Here is a 21,501-nt window from a genome sequence, read left to right as displayed (position 1 = left end):
CGGCGATGTAGGCGAGCGCCTCTCCGGTGACCTCCTCCTCCTCCTCTCCGGCGAACTCCTCTCCGGCAAAAGAACACGGCAAAAGAACGTACAAGATCCAACAACAGGAACAAAATTTGAAATAATATCGTGCCAAAAAACGAGCAAAAACAAAACGAGCAAAAAATCACGATCCAGATCCAAATTCAAAATTCAAAAATAGCAATGGTGCACGGTGGGGGTTAGACGGTGCGCCACTACTATTTTCCCGCCTTCAAAATTCAAAAATACTAATGGCGCACCAGTGGCCTATACTAATGGCGCACCAGTGGCCTACAGTAATGGCGCACCGTGGCCTATAGTAATGGCGCACCAGTGGTGCGCCATTAGTATACCAGATACTAATGGTGCGCCACTGGTGCGCCATTAGTTAAAAATACTAGTGGCGTGATACTAATGGCACACCAGTGATGCGCCATTAGTAGGGAAAACTGGTGCACCATTAGTAGCCCTTTTCCTAGTAGTGTCAGCATGTGTTCCCTGTGGGAGCAAAGTGGGTTTTCGTTCGTAAGAGGAACGAGAACAATGAGGTGGTGAGATATAAGGCGAGGCTTGTAGCACAGGGGTTCACGCAGAGACCCGGCATCGATTATGATGAAACATATTCTCCTGTTATGAGTGGAACAACGTTCCGATATTTAATATCACTGGCAGTGAAAATGAATTTGTCTATCCAACTGATGGATGTTGTGACTGCATATTTATATGGGTCACTGGATTCGGATATTTATATGAAATTTCCTGAGGGAATGAAGCTTCCGAATCCAAAGACTAATCACAACATGTATTGCGTAAAGCTTTAGAAGTCATTATATGGCTTAAAGCAGTCGGGAAGAATGTGGTATAACCGACTGAGTATATTCCTTCTTCAGAAGGGTTACTCAAACAACAGTGATTGCCCATGTGTGTTTATTAAGAAATCTAAGAATGGATTTTGCATTATTTTTGTGTATGTGGATGATCTGAATATCATTGGGACTACATAAGAAATACATGAGGCAAGTAATCATCTTAAGACGGAGTTTGAGATGAAAGATTTGGGTAAGACTAAATTTTGTTTGGGCTTACAACTTGAACATCTTCCTTTAGGAATACTTGTTCATCAGTCTGCTTATATCCAAAAGATTCTTGAGAAATTTAATATGGATAAAGCATATCCATCAAAAACACCAATGGTTGTTAGATCTCTTGAAAGAGATAAAGACCCATTTAGACCTAAGGGTGATGATGAAGAGGTTTTAGGACCTGAGTTTCCTTACCTCAGTGCTATTGGAGCATTAATGTATCTAGCAAACTGCACCAGGCCTGATATATCATTTGCAGTAAATTTATTGGCTAGATTCAGTGCATCACCAACAAAGAGGCATTGGGTTGGTGTGAAGAACATTTTCAGATATCTTCAAGGCACCAAAGATCTTGGTTTGTTCTATCGGAAAAATCAAGATAAGACCATGGTGGGATATTGTGATGCTGGATACCTATCGGATCCCCATAATGCCAGATCACAGACTGGTTTTGTCTTCTTGAGTGGAGGTACGACCTTTTCTTGGAAGTCGACAAAACAAACTCTGGTGGCTACATCCATGAATTATTCTGGAATTATTGCTTTGTTTGAAGCGTCATGTGAATGTGCATGGCTTCGCAGAATGATTAACTTTATTGAAAGTTCAAGTGGGATTGGATCATTGGAATCACCCACTATTATCTATGAAGATAATGCTGCATGTATTACACAGATGCAAACAGGTTATATAAAGAGTAATGTTACAAAGCATATTGCTCCTAAGTTATTTTATCCCCATGAGTTACAGGAAACCGGGGAGATAAATATTTTGCAAACGAAGTCATGTGACAATCTTGCCGATTTGTTTACAAAGTCATTACCAAGTTCTTTATTTGAGAAGTACATCAATGGAATTGGTAAGAAACGACTTCGGGACTTGCAAAGTTCAGGGGGAGTGTCTCCCTGAATGATAATCTGTTTGTGATCCTCGGATCTTTGATATTGCACTCTTTTTCTTTATAAGTTTTTCCTAAATGGTTTCTTATGGAAGGTTTTTAATGAGGCAATAGTAATACATGCATTATGATATATCGGTTTCTCCTAATTTTCCCACTGGGTTTTTGAAAGGAGTTTAGATGGCATATTGTACATATCTCCTTATATTTTTCCTATAGGGTTTTTGGAGGAGACTGATCATGATGATGATGATGATGATGGTGATGATGATGTTTACAAGAATAATGAAAGCAGGGATTAGGGGGAGTGTTAAGATTTAGTTAATTAGTTTAATTAAAGGGAAATCCAGCTTTTCCAAACCGATGTGCGGTTTCTCCCCCGATGGGTCACGTCCTAATGTAACGGACGCGTCCTTCTAATCTTGCCTCTTGTAAGCGTCGCGACTGTGCGACGTGTCTCCTCTGGACATATAAATATATACATCATTGCAGTCAATCAACAGAGATCATTTTACTGTTCATCCACAGTTTCTTTACAGTTTGCATCTGCTACCTACGAAGCACCGATACGTCAAGATCGGCTGTATCGGCGTACCGCACGTGGCCGATACTCCGATACGCCTGATACGGCTCCGATACGCGTATCACAGAGGTATCCCCATTTTTGATTTAAAAAATAAAAAAATAAACACGATACGGCGGCGACACGCTGTGGACACAGCGACGATACGGCGAGCACGTCGCAAACAGACCTGAGCCCAATAGGAGCCCACAAGCCTAACCTCTGTCCTCTCAGTTTCGATAAAAGAAGGATTGGATCTTGGCAACTGCAGGGAGCGCGCCGCCGCCGCCGCCTTGAGTGGCTCGCTGCGGCGGCCGCCACCACCGTCGCCTGCAATCGCCCGTCCAACCTGCCAACTTGCCTTGCCGCCGTCTGAAGTGACTCGAGCCTTCTCCGCCACAGCCGCCCGTCGCCAGCAACAATGAGGTATGATTCCATGGCATACGAACTTGGCTGCTTGTCTCTGTGCTTGGCTGCTGGCTGGTGTCGTGGTGCATCTGCCTGTGTTTTCTTGTTAGATTAAAAAACGCTAACTTGGCTAATCCTTTGAACTTAGTTCAGTTGCGGAAGCAGACTTGCACATATATATATATATATATATATATATATATATATATATATATATATATATATATATATATATATATATATATATACCTCGATTTATCTTTATGAGCTATGTCTACTACTAGAGAGGGAAACACGACATGTATGTAATTTGCATGACTTGAAAAGAGCCATGGATGCAACCAATGGGCAGTATTTTGATCTCATCTCGCACCTTCTATTATATGTTTGTCTTTATTACATTTATTTTATTAATTATTTTATATACTTACCGTATCGCCGTATTGATGTTTCTGAAAATTGCCGTATTCCGTATCGCCGTACTCGTATCGCCGTATCGGTGTGGCCATATCGGTGCTTCGTAGTCTGCTACATGAGGTTGGGCGGACTATTGAATCTACACAGCCACACGTACTAAGACAAAACTTGCAAAGAAGGCCATGTGGGGCAGCAGCATGCGGTCAAAAGCTACGGGCCCGGACGCTACGTGATGAACAATCAACAATGACCACAAATCCCTTTTTTCCTTACGTGATACACAGGGGAATATAATGACAGAAGTATCCATGATAGCCGGGTTAATCGAGCCTTAATCAGGTGCTATTAGCTTACGTGGAGAAGCAAACCCCTCAAGGGTACAGATTCCTAGGCCAATCATTACCTTACAATTGATAGCAAAGCACTAGAAAAATCAAAGTATTGAAAACTACAGTAATTTAGCCTGTAGGTATAAAATACCATGGTTTCAATATAACAACGTTTTTTGAAGTATTCACGATGCAGAGGACCTGTTTGGTTAGGCCACAGAATGCTGTAAAATTTACTAGATAGCCGTTGGTTGTGCATGCATTCGTAGCTAGCTAGCTGTTGCTTTTAGCAGTGCAAACTTTATTTCTGTTCCCGGACAATCACCACTCGCAGAATTTATTGAAAACTTGAAGCAAGCTGGTAGGTGAAATCTGCTTTGAAATGGAACATCTCGGTTATAGAAAAACGGGATAATGATGCATTATCCATCTAAGGGTGACCTCGGTGGTGCACAGAACAGCATTGGAACTTCAGAAAGCTGAAATCCATGGCAACAACGGAGTGGCTGGCAGGTCAGAGTTCAATCAATCGACATCATCAACTATCTGTGACCTCCGGCAGTGCCCTTGATCCCACCAGGCGCCAGGGTCATCGCCAGTGGTCCAAACGCAGAGCTCCTCCTCCTCCACATCGCCTTCTCCTCAGCAACGGACGGACGACATTGAGGGTTCAAAGGCTGGGCGTCACGGCGCTGTCCGCAGGTAGCAGCGGCTAGCTGTATATCAAATCACGGGCGGAGCTGAGCGACATGCAAGCTCGGGAAAGGCGCGGCCGTGCGGAGGAAGGGGTCGGCCGTCGGCAGAGGCCGGAGGAGAGAGGGTGAAGGACATTCTACTCATCTTTGGTCTCTCCATCGCCGTCTACTTCATTCCCAATGTCCGCTGAGGGAGATATCTCCAAAGACGGCGGCGGCGGCGTGGGAACGATGCCTCTGTTATAGATCGAGTAAAATGCATCAGTGCACCCTAAACTTGCTGGTTAGGACCAAAACGGTCCTCAAACTCTGTAACTGCATCATTACAGTCCTAATACTCGTCTATACAGTGCCAATACGGTCCTCCAATTTGGTCCTGCGGTCCTGGCGTACGTGCAGCATACGAAATCGCTGTACAGAGGCGTATTGGGTCGGCCACGTCAGCTAAGGAGATCGTTGTGCTGATCATGGAGTGCAAGAGGTGTCTTTTCATTAGGAAACTACTATTGCAGACCTTAATTACTCAGATTTTGAACTTAAGTACTATTTATTTTCATTCAACAAATGCTCTATATTTTAAATAATGCACTGTTTATTTTCATGTGTCATTAGCAATTGGTCTTCATGTGCCATTATGAGTTGAGAAAGTGTTGTTCATTTTCAGCACTATTATTCAAGTTGTATGCAAACCAAAATACAACCAACACTGTTGATTTTGTTTCAGAATTTACATTCAGCCAAAGAACTGTTCATTTTCAGGTGCAATTTTGTATTGATTCACTACATAGCAACAGGATACACAAGTACATGCTCTTGATGAACATAGAAACAGGACACAAAGTTGATGAACTTGTCATCAAGCATCACGGCGACAATGGGTTCGAGTGAGGTCCTCCCCTTCTCCTGACATGAACCAAAACAGGATAAATCAGCGTCTTTTTGGTCCTCGGCGCTGATTTATCCTGTTTTGGTTCATGTCAGGAGAAGGGGAGGACCTCACTCGAACCCATTGTCGCCGTGATGCTTGATGACAAGTTCATCAACTGTGTGTCCTGTTTCTATGTTCATCAAGAGCATGTACTTGTGTATCCTGTTGCTATGTAGTGAATCAATACAAAATTGCACCTGAAAATGAACAGTTCTTTGGCTGAATGTAAATTCTGAAACAAAATCAACAGTGTTGGTTGTATTTTGGTTTGCATACAACTTGAATAATAGTGCTGAAAATGAACAACACTTTCTCAACTCATAATGGCACATGAAGACCAATTGCTAATGACACATGAAAATAAACAGTGCATTATTTAAAATATAGAGCATTTGTTGAATGAAAATAAATAGTACTTAAGTTCAAAATCTGAGTAATTAAGGTCTGCAATAGTAGTTTCCTAATGAAAAGACACCTCTTGCACTCCATGATCAGCACAACGATCTCCTTAGCTGACGTGGCCGACCCAATACGCCTCTGTACAGCAATTTCGTATGCTGCACGTACGCCAGGACCGCAGGACCAAATTGGAGGACCGTATTGGCACTGTATAGACGAGTATTAGGACTGTAATGATGCAGTTACAGAGTTTGAGGACCGTTTTGGTCCTAACCAGCAAGTTTAGGGTGCACTGATGCATTTTACTCGTTATAGATCGAGCGAGTACCGGGGAAGAAGATAACAATGTCCCACCCTTCTTTTTGGCTGCTCTGTTTTTAAAAAAGAGGTTCATGGTTCTTTTTATTATGCAGAAAAAAAACACAGTTTAACCAATACTACAGTATTAAAATCACAATTGTTCGAGGCAACCAAACACATCATTGCAAATAAAACTATGGTAATCTAAAAAACTATAGTATTCTTAGAATACTTAGAAAATACTTTGTCATCAAACAGGGCCTAAAGCTTTTCAAGGGGCTGCTCACGTTAGTTTCCGGCTTTAAATACCGTACCTGACTTTTAATAAAGAGTCCAGAGATAATTTCCAACTGGGCTCGATGCGTCGACCTGCTACCCGAATAGTTGCTGCTACTGTTCCCTGTGTTCGCTGCTGTAATCCCACACAGATGCGGATACCCTTAAAAAAAGAGACCCAAATGCGGATATGGCTGCGACCCAGTTTCGCCACAGTGTTTTTCCTCAAGCCGGCCTGCCTCCTGCTGCGGTTCTTGTTGAGGCTCGTCTCGCCGGCGCCAGTCCGCCGTCCTACACCTCCGCCTCTGTCAAACGGGGTTGAGCCGTCGCCGTTCTCGTTGAGCTACCGACTCTGCTTTGTGCTGCCTCCGCTGTCCCACGGCCGTTGTCTTTGCGATGAGCCACCGCAGTACCGGCCTACTACCACTCCTCACGGCTATGGCACCGCCGCTGCTCTGAATCGCTTGGAGCCGCCCCCATGGGCTGCCTTCGCTTCTGCTCCAGCCATCCGAGCTGCTCCGTCTCTGTCTGTCTGAAAAAAAAGCCAGGTGATATCCATCCAAATTTATTTTTTAAACACATTGTTTTCATCAAAGAACAATTACTTTGGTTTGTATATTTTTATGTGCAGCAAAGATGATGCCATGTTGTGCCTATGAAATGTACGTCAACACCATCACGCATCGGCGTCTGCGCCCGCTTACTGATGGAACAGGTGTGCGCAAAGTCGCCGCCCGTGCAGTTTAATCTACATCAACCCGCCGGAGCCGTGTTGAGCCGCCCTAGCCGCTTTGAGCCGCCCAGGTTATATTAAGTTGCCAGTCTACCTGAGCCGCCGGAATTATATTGAGTCGCTGGTCTGCCTGAGCCACCTCTGTCGCGATAGACAGATCATCCGTCGTCCAAACAAATCAGGTGATATACATCCGAGTTTGTTTTATTAGCACATGTTGTTTTTGTCAAAGAACAAGTTTATTTTTGTCTTGGTCTGCAATATTGTTTATGCAAGATAATTATTTATGACAAAAAGTGATATTATACCGCGAAGATGGAGGCACGCCAACATCTTTTGGCACAGGTGGTCGTCGTTACTTAGCGGACTCCCGCACCGGCTTACAAACGTCGTGGCCGTCTCTCGCGACCACGCCGGCCTACAACAAAGAGGACAACTTGCCCGTCCGCACCGGCTTACAACGCCACGGCCGGTTCATCTGTCTATGCCGCCTCTGATGTTACGGTCATCTTTACCGTCTGTCTCTCGCGGCCTGGTCTACATCGACACACCGAGCCTCACTTGTCTGGATGAGCTGTTTATTGAGTATGAGCAAGTCACTACTTGGGAAGCCCGGTTTTCTTCCAACAAATTAGAGGCAAATTATCATATATTATCAGCCGCCGTCTGCACTGGATGGTTCAATGGGCAGGTGCACAAGTCGCCGCCACTACAGTTTGGTTAACTTCAAACAGCCAGTTGGAAGGAACCATTGGCCGAGTTGCTGACACGGCTCATACGGGATCATTTATAACCCGCCGCAGTCACCTTAACCTTTTGTGGATTCACATCGCGCTATCAACGCCAATGATGTATACCTTCTGCTATGGTCAAATATGGAGAATCTCAAGCCAACTCCTCGAGTCGTCTTGAGACTCGGGGGCTACAATGGTATGACTCGGCAAAATTAGCCGGTTTCAATGAATTCAAGAACTCTGGGTCATTGAAGGGAAAAATAACCCGGGCCCCGGAGATTACTGCTAGGTCGATGAAAATTTAAAAGTCGTCAGAAGATTTCCGGCTCAAAATTAGACTCTGGTTTAAAAACCGGTTCAAGAGATATCTTTCTCCCACAAAGCACTGAAGCTCTCAAATCCGGTTCAAAAGTCGGCCCAGGGTAAATTTGTCCCTCACAAAATTTTGAAGCTCTCAAATCCGGTTCAAAATCCGACTCAAGGTAAATTTGTCCCTCACAAATTTTTGAAGCTTTCAAATCCGGTTTAAAGTTCTGGTTCAAAAAGAATTAATCTCTCGCAAGTTCGAGTTCTAAGAAAAATTAAAGGTTGCCAAAAAGAACTTGCTGCCATGATGCACGGTTCAAACATAGGTATCCTGCCTTACGGCTTATCTTATTATGGTCACTTGAGGGCTTCCTGCTCATCGAGCATAGATGTCGGTACCCTCTTGATCGGTGCAATGCTAATATATGGTCACTTGGGGGCTTCCTGTTCAAACATAGGTCGTATTTGAACCAAAGAGAACATAGCTATCGAAACCCTTTTGATCGGCACACTGCCAAACTCACTAGGGGGCTTCTTGATCGTATCCGAATCATAGCTTAACCTCTTTTGGGTCTGACATGGATCGTATTCGAATCAGCATCGTTAAACAACTCTGAAGGTCATTTGGGGGCTTCCTGTTCAAACATAGGTTGTATTCGAACCAAAGAGAACATAGCTGTCGGTACCCTCTTGATCGGCAACGCCAAAGCCACTGGGGGCTATATGATCGTATTCGAATCTTAGCTCAACCCCTTTGGAACGGTTTTCTGATCATATACGAATCAGAAGCCTTAAAAATTTTAAGTCTTTTTTGTGAACAATTTTGGGTTTGACTTGAGGCCTTTTTTGGATTATATCTGAAATGTATATAAGTGTTTTATGCTTAATCCGGCTTGACTTTTGACTATAAGTCGCTTGCTTATGACAATCATCGTCTATGTGGAAGCATTGGCTTCTAAGGATTGGGTTATCACCCTTACTGCATAGGTCATATAAACCGGCAGTACAAATTCAATATCGCAGCGGCTATATGTGAGGTATTATGACCCACCCTGCGGCAAACCGCCAAGGGTTCTTGTGATCTACTTGTGTGCAGGGTAAGACTACATTTGGGTGGTTACCCGCCCTAGCTCTTGACGTTATGTCGCCAGGGCATATGTTGTTTAAACTCTGTGCAGGATTTGCAGAACTATGACTTATATAAATGCTTCAGTCCAAGCTCATCACTGAAATTGGTGTCTCAAAAGGGTTATCAATTATTGATTTTCTCAAGGGCTATAGGCCACCGGGTTACAAAAATTCCGGCTTACAATGAATGCACATTAAGTCGTCATCGGCCAAGAGCCGCCAGGTATTTAAACTCCGGATTTACTTGTCAACCGATGAGGTATTTAAATCTTTAATAGCCAAAGCTAGCTGGATTTTCATGATGATATTGAATGATTGTGATTATCAATAACCAGTGTTATGATTGAGGTTTTCAAAGTTGCTTTAGCGCAACGGCTATTATTTTTATCAATGGGCATGATTTATTTTACAATGGAGGAAATAGTCCCGAGTCGCTGCAGGCTTACGACCCGGCACTTGGGGGCTTCATTGTTCAAATCGAGATTACATTGAACATACAAGTCCCATGTCACTGCCAGCATGCACCATGGCACTTGGGGGCTAATGCTAAGTCATTTTTTGCTCAACTTATTGAAGACCCGACTCATCACATTTTAAATGAGCCGGCCCTTGGGGGCTATCAATTGGTCCTATCAGAAATTCAAGGTACACAAGCCTTAATTCATTATATTGAAAGATCCATTATTCAGTTGGTAGAGTACAAAGCTCTTAACCTTATGGACGTGGGTTCAAGCCCCATGGTGGAGATTACATCATTTGGTGGTATTATCAATGAATCATATACAAAGTCCCAGCTCAGTAATATCTTATTGAGCTGGCCCTTGAGGGCTACACGTTGTTGCTCAAGTTTACATGATCATATTTACAAAGTCCCTGCTCATTATTGCATAATGACCCAGCCCTTGGGGGATACACTGGTTGAAATCTTTATGAGCATAAGGCAATTACAAGTCCCAGGTTGCTGCAAGCATGACAACCCGGCACTTGGGGGCTACAGGTGATATGCATATAAGAGATGAATAACTTCAAATTATCAGTTTTGAGAAAATCAGGTATTATATTATTATCAGAGAAATCTGCAAAGTTTATGACCCGGCATCATCATGAGATTAACCCGACATCAGCAACAGTTATGACCCGGTGTTATCAATATTTACAAGCTGGCAATTTTGCTCGCTAGCCTCTACATCTTTAAACCGGCGGATCACCAGATGAATCTTGAGTCCAATATGTTTATTAAGCCGGCGCCTTGGAAGCCAACTCAAGTGGATTATTCTTCACAATATTTTTCTGTGAGAAACCAACATCAGCAAATTGAATATGAAGCTAGCTTATTGACCCGGATTTTCTAGATGAAGGAAATGACAATTGGACTTAAGGATAATCAGGTCCCGGCTCAGGAGAATATTTAACCCGGTGCATAAGGAATTAAGGATGATCAGGTGCCGGCTTACAAAAAATTAACCCGGAGCACAACCTATCTAGTTTGTTCTTGTGTTTATTTTACAGGATCAGTTTAACATGGATAAATCCAAATTAAACTGGGGGCTAATGTCGGGGATATACCCCACGGTATGACCCGGCCGGAATTGGCGACTCACTGGTGACCCGCCCGGAGCTTGGCGATTCACAGATAACCTGCCCGATCTTGGTGACTCATTAGTAACTCGGCAGGCGGGTCAGATGGACAACAAGGCCCAAAGCCCAGAAGGCCGGCTCACGTTATGATGGGACGGATTAAGAGGAAAGGGATGACAAATATTTCCTTACGAGGAAGCAAGACCCGGACTTGTAATTAACTTGTAAGAGAAGATAGACTAGTCCTAGTCCTACTAGGACTCCACATGTAACCCGCCCCTCTAACTTATATAAGGAGGGGCGGGGCTCCCCAAGAGGGACAAGTAACAAGAAACAATATCTAGGGCTAGACACAAAGGGGGAGCCGGCTTATGCGGCGACTCTCTCATGAGCATAATGAGATCTAGCCACAAACAGCATGTAGGGTTATTACCGGATGATGTTTCCCTGGGCCCGAAGCTGTCTAAATCCTTGTCTTGTGTTGTGTCTCTCGATTCCGCTCAACCTCTCTCAAGCTACCACATAGATGCATTGGCCTCGCGACTAAGTCCTCATACTAGGACATCTGCCGTGACAATTCCACGACACTTAGGCTTTGTTTTTAATGCTGGTCTTTTGTTAGAGCAATGTTTAGGTCAACTGGCTCTGTTTAATTACTAAAATTGCTCGATTCAGTAAGTGTGGTCTGTGTGTTGTATACTCTTTTGTGTGCCCATATTAGCAAGCGATGTTAAATTATGCAATGACGTACCCGGGGAAATTTTCACCAAAATTTGAATTATCAAACTCATCCCATGCGTGTAAAGCAGAAAAATCGTTTGCGATGCACACAATCATTGAAAGTGAATGGTGTCCGGCGGCACCGCGCGCAAAGTTTCCCTCCACATTTCTAAATTTTTGGCCTACCGCCAAATATCTACCCCCGTCCCCCCTCCCCCCCTTCCCCACCCCCTTTTCTCCCCGACCACAAGTCACATTTCCCCTGTTTCCTCCTTCCTTCCTTCCTAAGCTATAGCCTCTTCCTCGCTTGCTTCCTCGCTCTCGTCGTCTCGCATCCTACCGCCGGGGTTGCCATGGTCTTCTTCAGTGACCTCTCTAGCGGTTCCTCTGACAACGACGACTCCTTCACCACCCAGGTATGCCTCTCTTCTCTTTCTCGGGCTATGACTTGGAATGAAGGATTTTAACCCGGCGGTCGATTTGAGTCATTTCTTCCTCTTGTAGCTCCTTAGGACCATCAGCTGCAACGAATGGAGCGGGGTGGCTGAAGATCTGTCTGGTCATTGTCACCATCAATCTCCATGCGTGAAGCTAGTTGCGTTTGAATCTGTGGACAGTGGGGGGAAAGTTTCTGGCATGTGCAAAGAAGGTTAGACCCTCTTTTGTTGTTAAGATCATTTGTTAGATGTGATTCAGGCACTGTCACGGTCCCAACTCATTCATACCACACCTTCAACCAAACGCATCCTAAGATAGTGTCACAATTTGTACCTACTATCTAAAAAAGTTGCCATCTCATCAGCGGTGCCATTAGAAAATTATTTGGCACCGCTTTAGTAGTTTGTGCAACCAACTTTGGTCCACACATTTGAGCAGCCAAGCAGTCAAATACTAAATCTTTATGGCACGAAGGAACTGGGCATCGGAGCAACTAGGTGCTCCGGAGTCCAGGTCCCTGATTTTTTTCGCTGCATCGTCGGCTCGCCAGTGCAGGGCATCGGTGCGAGTTGTAGCAATAGTTGTATTTACACCAGTTTTGGCATACATAGTGGACGGCCTTACTGCTATTAGTTCTATGTTACTAAATTTGTGCATGTACACACCTGTTAGTATCAATTTGTTGTCATCCAAACACTGTCGCTATGTTGTTGCAGTTATATTTATCTTCCTCATAAAATGTTCAATTTGTTATTTATAGTACATGAGTAAGAACTTGTAGCGTTGTTGTAGTTAATTATAGCTTCTGATATTTCAGAATTTGGTTGTTGTCTCAGTAGCAATTAATTTATTTGCACATTGATCTTTTTGAGAAGATATGTCATAATTAACCTGTTTCTTTAGTTTTTCAAAATAAGTATTGGTGATTTTCTATGTTGCTATAAACCCATTTCCCCTACAATTGGTACTGATCTAGTTTTAAATATTATAGGATGAACGGAAATGTTCTTACTTGGAGTGGGTTGATCAAGAGTGGCCACGGTCTTTGAAGATGTGTCTAGCTAAGCTCTGGAGCATGTATGAGGAAGAGAACAGAGGTAGGCTTAGAGAAAGTGTTGTCAACGCTGAAGAATATTTGAAGATGCGGGATAAAAGGAGGAAGGTGGAGAATGAGCTCAGATTTTTTAAATCAGACTTTGCTAAGATGGTGTTGGCGAAGGAGGAGGCACTTTCCCAGTTGGACAGTGCAAAACAAGTTCTTACTGAACTGAAAGCAGGGGTGGATAAGACGTTCCTAGATGATCTCGATTAGGGAAATGTATATATTATTCTAATATTGTTCTTATGAAGTTGAACTAGCTATATGTTGTACTGTGTTGTTTTCAGGTAGCTATCGTACTGTGATGTTAAAATATATTTATGAAATTGGTAAACAACTATTCGATATGAAATGTGAATTTGCGTAATACTGGAATTATTAATTGTAAATTAATAAACCTGCTAAATGGGTCATGAAACTTTGCAAACGGTTCTAGCAGTAAAAGCGCTTGTGATGGATAGCTCAATGCCACACAGTTTTCTTCATCAAATCGTGTGTGATGTAGTTGATAAAAGCAAACGGTTAACCAAGGCAGAGCGTGTGTGATAGTTACACCTTTCACACACGAGCCTATACATAAAACTGTGTGGGATGTACATACGAACGAAAACGTTTTCCCTGGATTAACTGTGTGGGATGTACATAAGAACGGAAATGTATTCCTTGGATTGACTATGTGTGATATACATACGAACGGAAATATTTTTCTGGGATTCACCGTGTGGGATGTACATACGAACGGAAATGATTGAGTTTCGATGCCTCTCCCGATCGCACACAAGCTCATTTTTTCCCAGCATGTGTGCCAGGAGGGCCTATCCACGTGGGAAGGACCCCCCTATCGCCCACACTCACTTGACGACGGTTCCAAATGTCATCGCGGAAAGGGGTTAAAAACCGTTTGAATAGCACCGACGTGTACCAGTGGGTGGCACTAGATGCACTTACACATAATTCTATCCTATTCGAGCTTTTGGTACTTGTTGCCAAAGGGGGAGAATCGATACACTCATAGCTTATTTTTCTTAGTTGTATATTGTGTTGTGACTTATATTTTGTATCCATGTCATGTTGATGGTTCAACTCAAACTATGGTTGTTGTTTATGGTTGTCAAATTAAGCCATTGATAGGATAAGTACAAGTAGTTGTTGATTGAGAAAGCCGAGAGACAATTTACATACATCGATTCTTCGCGTAGCTCACTATTTGATTCTGTAGATTAGACACTAACACTTTTTCTTTCTAGCAAGGATCATACACCGCCCACGCGGCGGCGCGACGCAGAAGGGCCACATTGATCTGTGACAACACATGTAATGGAAGGACACCTTCGGGAACAAGCTCGCCATGGTCTTCGAAATCCAACCTAGGTAAAAAAAGTGAGCTCATTTGAACAGTTTCCCCCTTTTTTTGGTGATGCGGGCTAGCTCATTCATTAAGGGCTACTAAGCTCTGTCTTTTTGTCTCTTCGGTGATTGGATTATATGCTACTCTGTGTTGAAGGATCTGTTCATGCTAAATTTAATAATCTTGTCATGTTTTCTTTGCCTTCTTGGTACGTGCACTGAAGGGTGTTGGTGATTTGGTGCTAGGGGAATCGAGATCCTCAAAGTAATTTGGGGATTTTCGCGAGAGGAAGAACTAACAGAGGTTTTCCTAAAGCAACAACAATGAAATTAGGGTTTTCCTCTTTTTCCCTTCTTCATCGTATTGTATATATGGAGCTGTTTGGGAGACCTCCTCGGGAGCACTCTTTTTTTTTAGACAATCAGCGAAGCTTTTATTAAACCGTCACAATCTCTACTCTCCTAATGGAGCAGTTGGTAGTCTTCGTTCCGGGTTTTTTTTCGTCCCACCTCCTCCTTCGTCTGGTTTTTTTCGCCTCACCTCCTACCATCACTCTACACATTGGTTTTTTCACCTTCCCACTAAAAACCGAAGTAACTCCCTTTAATCCCCCGCTTGGTTTTATATCCCGCAATAATTCTCGCGCTTTTTTGGTAGGTGCTAATTCAATTTTTGGGTAATTAAGGATTCAAAAATCACATCATAATTTCCTTACTTCTTATGTGACCCCCCCCCCCGCCTCCCAGCTATCGAATGAAGCAAGTCATCCCGTAACCAGCCGGTTTGGCAACCAATCCCGTAAATCTTGCTTTCTTCCTCCGAAGCCTTCTCAAATCCTCCTTGTCTCCCCCAAGCTGTTCTAAACGAGGCAGATGCGGCGGCGGCGGAGAACGTGCACATGGTCGTGCGAGTTTTGAGCTTGCGCATGGTCGGGCGAGCCGAGCAGAACTCGTTGGTGCACCTACCGCCGGCCACGCCATCGTGGACGCGCCCGACCGCCTTGCCGACGCGTTCCTTCCTTTTGACGGCCGTGTCCGATCATGACGACACCATGGGATCTGTGACGCCCCCGATTCAATCGTACACTAATCATGCACGCAAATGTGTACGATCAAGATCAGGGACTCACGGGAAGATATCACAACACAACTCTACAAATAAAATAAGTCATACAAGCATCATAATATAAGCCAGGGGCCTCGAGGGCTCGAATACAAGTGCTCGATCATAGACGAGTCAGCGGAAGCAACAATATCTGAGTACAGACATAAGTTAAACAAGTTGCCATAAGATGGCTAGCACAAACTGGGATACAGATCGAAAGAGGCGCAGGCCTCCTGCCTGGGATCCTCCTAACTACTCCTGGTCGTCGACGTCAGCCTGCACGTAGTAGTAGGCACCTCCGGTGTAGTAGGGTCGTCGTCGACGGTGGCGTCTGGCTCCAGGGCTCCAGCATCTGGTTGCGACAACCAGGTAGAAGGGAAAGGGGAAAAGGGGGAGAAAGCAACCGTGAGTACTCATCCAAAGTACTCGCAAGCAAGGAGCTACACTACATATGCATGGGTATATGTGTAAAGGGCCATATCGGTGGACTGAACTGCAGAATGCCAGAATAAGAGGGGGATAGCTAATCCTGTCGAAGACTACGCTTCTGGCAGCCTCCGTCTTGCAGCATGTAGATGAGAGTAGATTTAAGTCCTCCAAGTAGCATCTCCAAGTAGCATCTCCAAGCATCTCCAGCATCGCATAGCATAATCCTACCCGGCGATCCTCTCCTCGTCGCCCTGTAGAAAAGCGATCACCGGGTTGTCTGTGGAACTTGGAAGGGTGTGTTTTATTAAGTATCCGGTTCTAGTTGTCATAAGGTCAAGGTACAACTCCAAGTCGTCCTGTTACCGAAGATCACGGCTATTCGAATAGATTAACTTCCCTGCAGGGGTGCACCACATAGCCCAACACGCTCGATCCCATTTGGCCGGACACACTTTCCTGGGTCATGCCCGGCCTGCGGAAGATCAACACGTCGCAGCCCCACCTAGGCAAAACAGAGAGGCCAGCACGCCGGTCTAAACCTAAGCGCACAGGGGTCTGGGCCCATCGCCCATAGCACACCTGCACGTTGCGTAGGGCGGCCGGAAGCAGAACTAGCCCCCTTAATACAAGAGCAGGCTTACGTTCCAATCCGGCGCGCGCCGCTCCGTCGCTGACGTCTGAAGTGCTTCGGCTGATACCACGACGTCGGGATACCCATAACTACTCCCGCGTAGATGGTTAGTGCGTATAGGCTCGTAGCCGACTCAGATCAAATACCAAGATCTCGTTAAGCGTGTTAAGTATCCGCGAACGCCAAACAGGGCCAGGCCCACCTGTCTCCTAGGTGGTCTCAACCTGCCCTGTCGCTCCGCCACAAAGTAACCGTCGGGGACCGTCGGGAACCCAGGCCCACCTCTACCGGGATGGAGCCACCTGTCCTTTCAACCCCCAACTCCGAACAGTATCACAGGTAATGTAACAGTGTAAAGTATATAGTATATGCCCGTGATCACCTCCCGAAGTGATCACAGCCCAGTAGTATAGCATGGCAGACGGACAAGAGTGTAGGGCCACTGATGGAACACTAGCATCCTATACTAAGCATTTAGGATTGCGGGTAAGGTATCAATGACTGTAGCAGCAATGACAGGCTATGCATTAGAATAGGATTAACGGAAAGCAGTAACATGCAACACTACTCTAATGCAAGTAGTATAGAGAAGAGTAGGCGATATCTGGTGATCAAAGGGGGGGGGCTTGCCTGGTTGCTCAGACAAGGAGGGGTCGTCGGTGACGTAGTCGTACTCGGTGGCATCAGCGTCGGTCTCGTAGTCTACCGGAGATAAGAGGGGGAAGAAACAATGAATACAATGCAAACATAAACACGACGATGCGTGACGTGACAATGAGCGGTGCTAGGTGTGCCCTAACGTGGTATGAGGTGGTACCGGTTAAGGGGGAAAACATCCGGGAAAGTATTCCCGGTGTTTCGCGTTTTCGGGCGGAGGAGCCGGAGGAGGAAAGTTGCGTGTTTGGTATGTTAGAGGTGTGTGGTGGACGAACGGGCTGCGTATCCGGGTTCGCCTCGTCGTTCTGAGCAACTTTCATGTTGAAAATATTTTAATCCGAGTTACGGATTAAAAGATATGATTTTCTAAATATTATATTAATTTCTGGAATTTAATTAATTAATTATTTAATTCAAAAATGAATTTATGACGTCAGCATGATGTCATGCTGACGTCAGCAGTCAACAGGGTTGACTTGGTCAACCTGACAGGTGGGTCCCGTTCGTCATTGACTGTTTAGTCTAATTAATGTTTAGCTAATCTAATTACTGTTTAATTAAACTAATTAGTTAATTATGTTAATCTAATTATGATTAATTAACTTAATTAATTCCTTAATTAATTAATTAATTTAATTATTATTTATTTATTTAATATATATATTTTTTAATTCTTTTTTTTATAAAACCGTTCTGGGCGTGGGGCCCTCTGTCATAGGCTCACAAGGGCCAAAAGCGGGTGTGGGCTAACGGGTTAACGAGCGCAGCCCAGATGGGTGGACCCGGCAGGGGCCGGATCTGGGAAGCGGTGACCACGGCGAGGTCATGGCCGGAGCGGGGCGCGCCGGCCGTGGCCTGTGGAGAGGCGACCGCGGGGAGGAGCGCTCGGGGCCGGCGCTGTCGGGGGAGCAGGGGGACGGAGGCGAGGGCGCCGTCGACGGGGCGAGCGAGGAGCGGTGGTGCTCGCGCGGGGACAGAGGGGAGAGGGAACCGGCGCGGGAGTGAGGCAACGGTGCGGGGCGAGGCCACGGTGAGCGCGGGCGGGGCGCGTCTTGAGGCCGGACGGGGCAGGCGCGGGCGGAGAACGACGGCGATGGGAGGGGGTCGGAGCATGGCAGGGAGCCATGCGCCGGCGCGGACGACGCGGGCGTGCAGGTGCGCTGCTGGAGCGCGGGGAAGAGGAGAAGGAGGGGGGTCCTCACAAAGGGTTGCAGGGTCATGGCAATGGGCTCGGGGAGGACAGGGACGACGAGGTCGGGGTCGGGTCGGCGACGGAGATGAGGTCGAGGCGGCGAGGTCTCCGGGCGGTGGTGGCATGACGACGGGCGACGACATCGGGTCGGTGACGAGGCGAGGACGCAGCTTCAAGCGAGCGCCGTGCGAGGGAGAGGAGGGGCCCGGAGGAGTCCGGGAGGGGCGGCGCCGGCGGCGGTTTGCATCGGGCACGAGCGTGCGGGGGGGGAGGTGATCGAACAGGGGCGCTCCTCTCCCTGTGCCGATGCTATGTGTGTGTGTTGCGAGTGGCGGCGCTGGGAGGGAGACGAGGGAGAAGTGGGGATCGTGAGGGAGTGGGGCGCTAGGGTTCGGGGAATGGAGAGGCAGGCCATATAGGCCACGGCCGGGGTGGGCCGGTTGGCTGGCTAGCTAGCTGGGCCTCATGGCCCAGCGGGGGGGGGGGGTTCTGGTCTTCTGTTTTTTTGTTTGTTTTGTTTGTTTTCTTTTATTTATTTTCTCCTCTGTTTTAATTCAATTTAAAATATTTATGCATCTTATAAAACTGTGTCTTCTACACCATAATTATCTATGTAATATCTAGTACAAACCGAACAATTTTATTTTAATGTTTGAAAACTTTTATTATTTACCAAATTTTAAATTTGAATTTGAATCGGTTCCGAATTAACTCGAGATTAGCAACTATAACGAGGTGACGTGGCATCACCAGCAGAGGATCACTGTAGCTTAATTACCCGGGCGTCACAATTCTCCTCCACTACAAGAAATCTCGTCCCGAGATTTAAGAGGGGTGTAAGGGGGGGGGGGAATTTGGTAACGAATCTAGCGGGTCTTCTCATCCTGGCTTGCTCTTCTCGAAGAGGCCGGTCCAATACATTGATGTCTTCATTTCGCTGCTTTAGGTCATCAGGATGAAGTCGGCGTCCTTTCTTTCGGAACTCCATCGTACTTACGAAGGAAAAAAGGGTGGGCATACAGGGAGAACGAACCTCTGCAAGGTTAACTATCTGGTCGATAAGATCGGGGAAGGTGGCGGAAAGTAACTCTCGAATTGAAACTTAACGAATTATCGAGAGCAAAGTAAGTAAGTACCACGAGAAGTTCCAAGCGGGTAGGCAATCGTTCGATGCCTGTTACAAGGCGTGAAAGGGGTTCAGAGCAACGGGAATAAGCATTGCGTCTGATACCAGAATAGATCACTAGGAAGGTGGCTCGTGATCTTTCATACGAAGCCAAGCGTGAGGATTAGCTTTAGTAACAGGGGTGCAGGAGAGTCAGGTTTCGATCCTGTGGAACTGTGGGTTATGGGCCCACCATGTGGTTGAAAGTAGGAAGGGGGCCGACATTTTGCACGGTCATGATAGTAAGGTGTGTCAAAGGGTAGCCTGTCAGATATGTCGGCAACAACATCGATACCAAGGGCGAGGGACGAAGAGAACCATTTTCCTGCTCGTTGAACGAGGCGGGCCAATAGGCAAAGTTCTCGTCCATCGGTGGTTACCGGAATGTCATCAACAATAGTAACGGGGTCTTATTGACAGAGTCGTACAACCGAGGTGTTTATATAAGCAGCGAATCTTTACTTCTTAGATCATATAAATCACAAGAAAGGTTAAACAAAACAATGGAAAGGAAAAGGTGATCATCAGATCAAATAGAACAATGGAATGGAAAATATGTTTATACACCTATTTCAGGGGTATATCCTTCCCAAGGACAAGCAGAACATGATAACCATGACATGATATTAAGTAGAAAAGCCTCTAGGTGAGGGGAGAGAAATTTTCATGACATTATCCGTACAGCGGTGTTTGGATAATTGAGCAAGAAACGTTTGGCATTGGGCTTCAAATGTTCTTGTTGAAACATCGGAGTACCATAGACATGCTTCGAGATAGAATTGACATGGTCTTCAGGTGAAGATCAAACTTTGGAAACACGAAGGATCCATCAGGAATAACTTGTAGAATAAGTCTTACAATTTCCTCATGGAAGAATGGCTAAACTTGCTAAAAAGGATACTACAACAATAGGTCCTCCACCCAGGGGGGGGGGGGTGCTAGGCATGACATCATGTTACCGGGTCATCAAAGGACCAACATCATAACTCTTGGAAAGTTGTTCCAACCATCATATCTGACCGAGATTCAGATCCGGTTGGTGTTAGGATACCTCAGACTTAGGATACCTGAGAAGAAAAGGTGCAACGCAAATTGACGAGATGACATGGTAAGATTCTCGGGGAAATGAACTATGAAGCGATTTCCGTTAACAAGAGTCCATCATTAACCCAAGGAGAGGACAAGGAGGTGTCTGGTGAACTCAACGGCAATTCACCGAGATTCCCAAAAAAATGGATTTCCACCATTAAGTGAACAAGGAGATAACCTTTGTCAGATCAAATGATATAAGGAAGTATGCTCGAGGAAAACATACACAATTAAACATTGGTTGAAGGGTGCGCCCGAAATATGGGTTGGGTTGCACGACCAATGTCAGAATGGTGATTCAATAATCAATAGCCTAAGAATGAACTTTTGACCATTAACTTCAAAAATAGGGTTGCTAGAAGTTTTGAATTCACATGTCATAGCTCCATTGTCGGTATTCCGGTTGAAAACAATACGGGGACCAAGGAATGAACGAAGATGGCAAGAAGTATTAAGATATCAAGAATTATTAAGAGGTGGTGAAATTCTCACCACATTCTTGACAAAAAGTGATGGTAATACTTCCGAGGTAAGGAAGATCAACTGCTGGGTAGCAGTGATCTCAAGGTTTACACAAAACGCGAACAAGTTGTGTTGAACGGAAGGCAATAAAGTGGTCGATGAGAACAGGAATCATCGAGGGGCAAGGATGGTATTACCCATCATGAATTCAATTGAATTCCTGGAAGAGCTCATAAGGTTGATGATGATCACGACACAATTGTCGAGAGATTTCATGCAGATGTAGTCAATCAGCGACGACATCAAGTCAAAGGAATGATGAAGCAAGAGGTTATTGGAACCACAGTTACGACACAAACTCGAACTCAAGCTTGTT

Source organism: Triticum aestivum, chromosome 3A, assembly GCF_018294505.1.
Source record: "Triticum aestivum cultivar Chinese Spring chromosome 3A, IWGSC CS RefSeq v2.1, whole genome shotgun sequence".
Taxonomy (NCBI): domain Eukaryota; kingdom Viridiplantae; phylum Streptophyta; class Magnoliopsida; order Poales; family Poaceae; genus Triticum; species Triticum aestivum.
Note: the sequence above shows the minus strand (reverse complement) of the source record.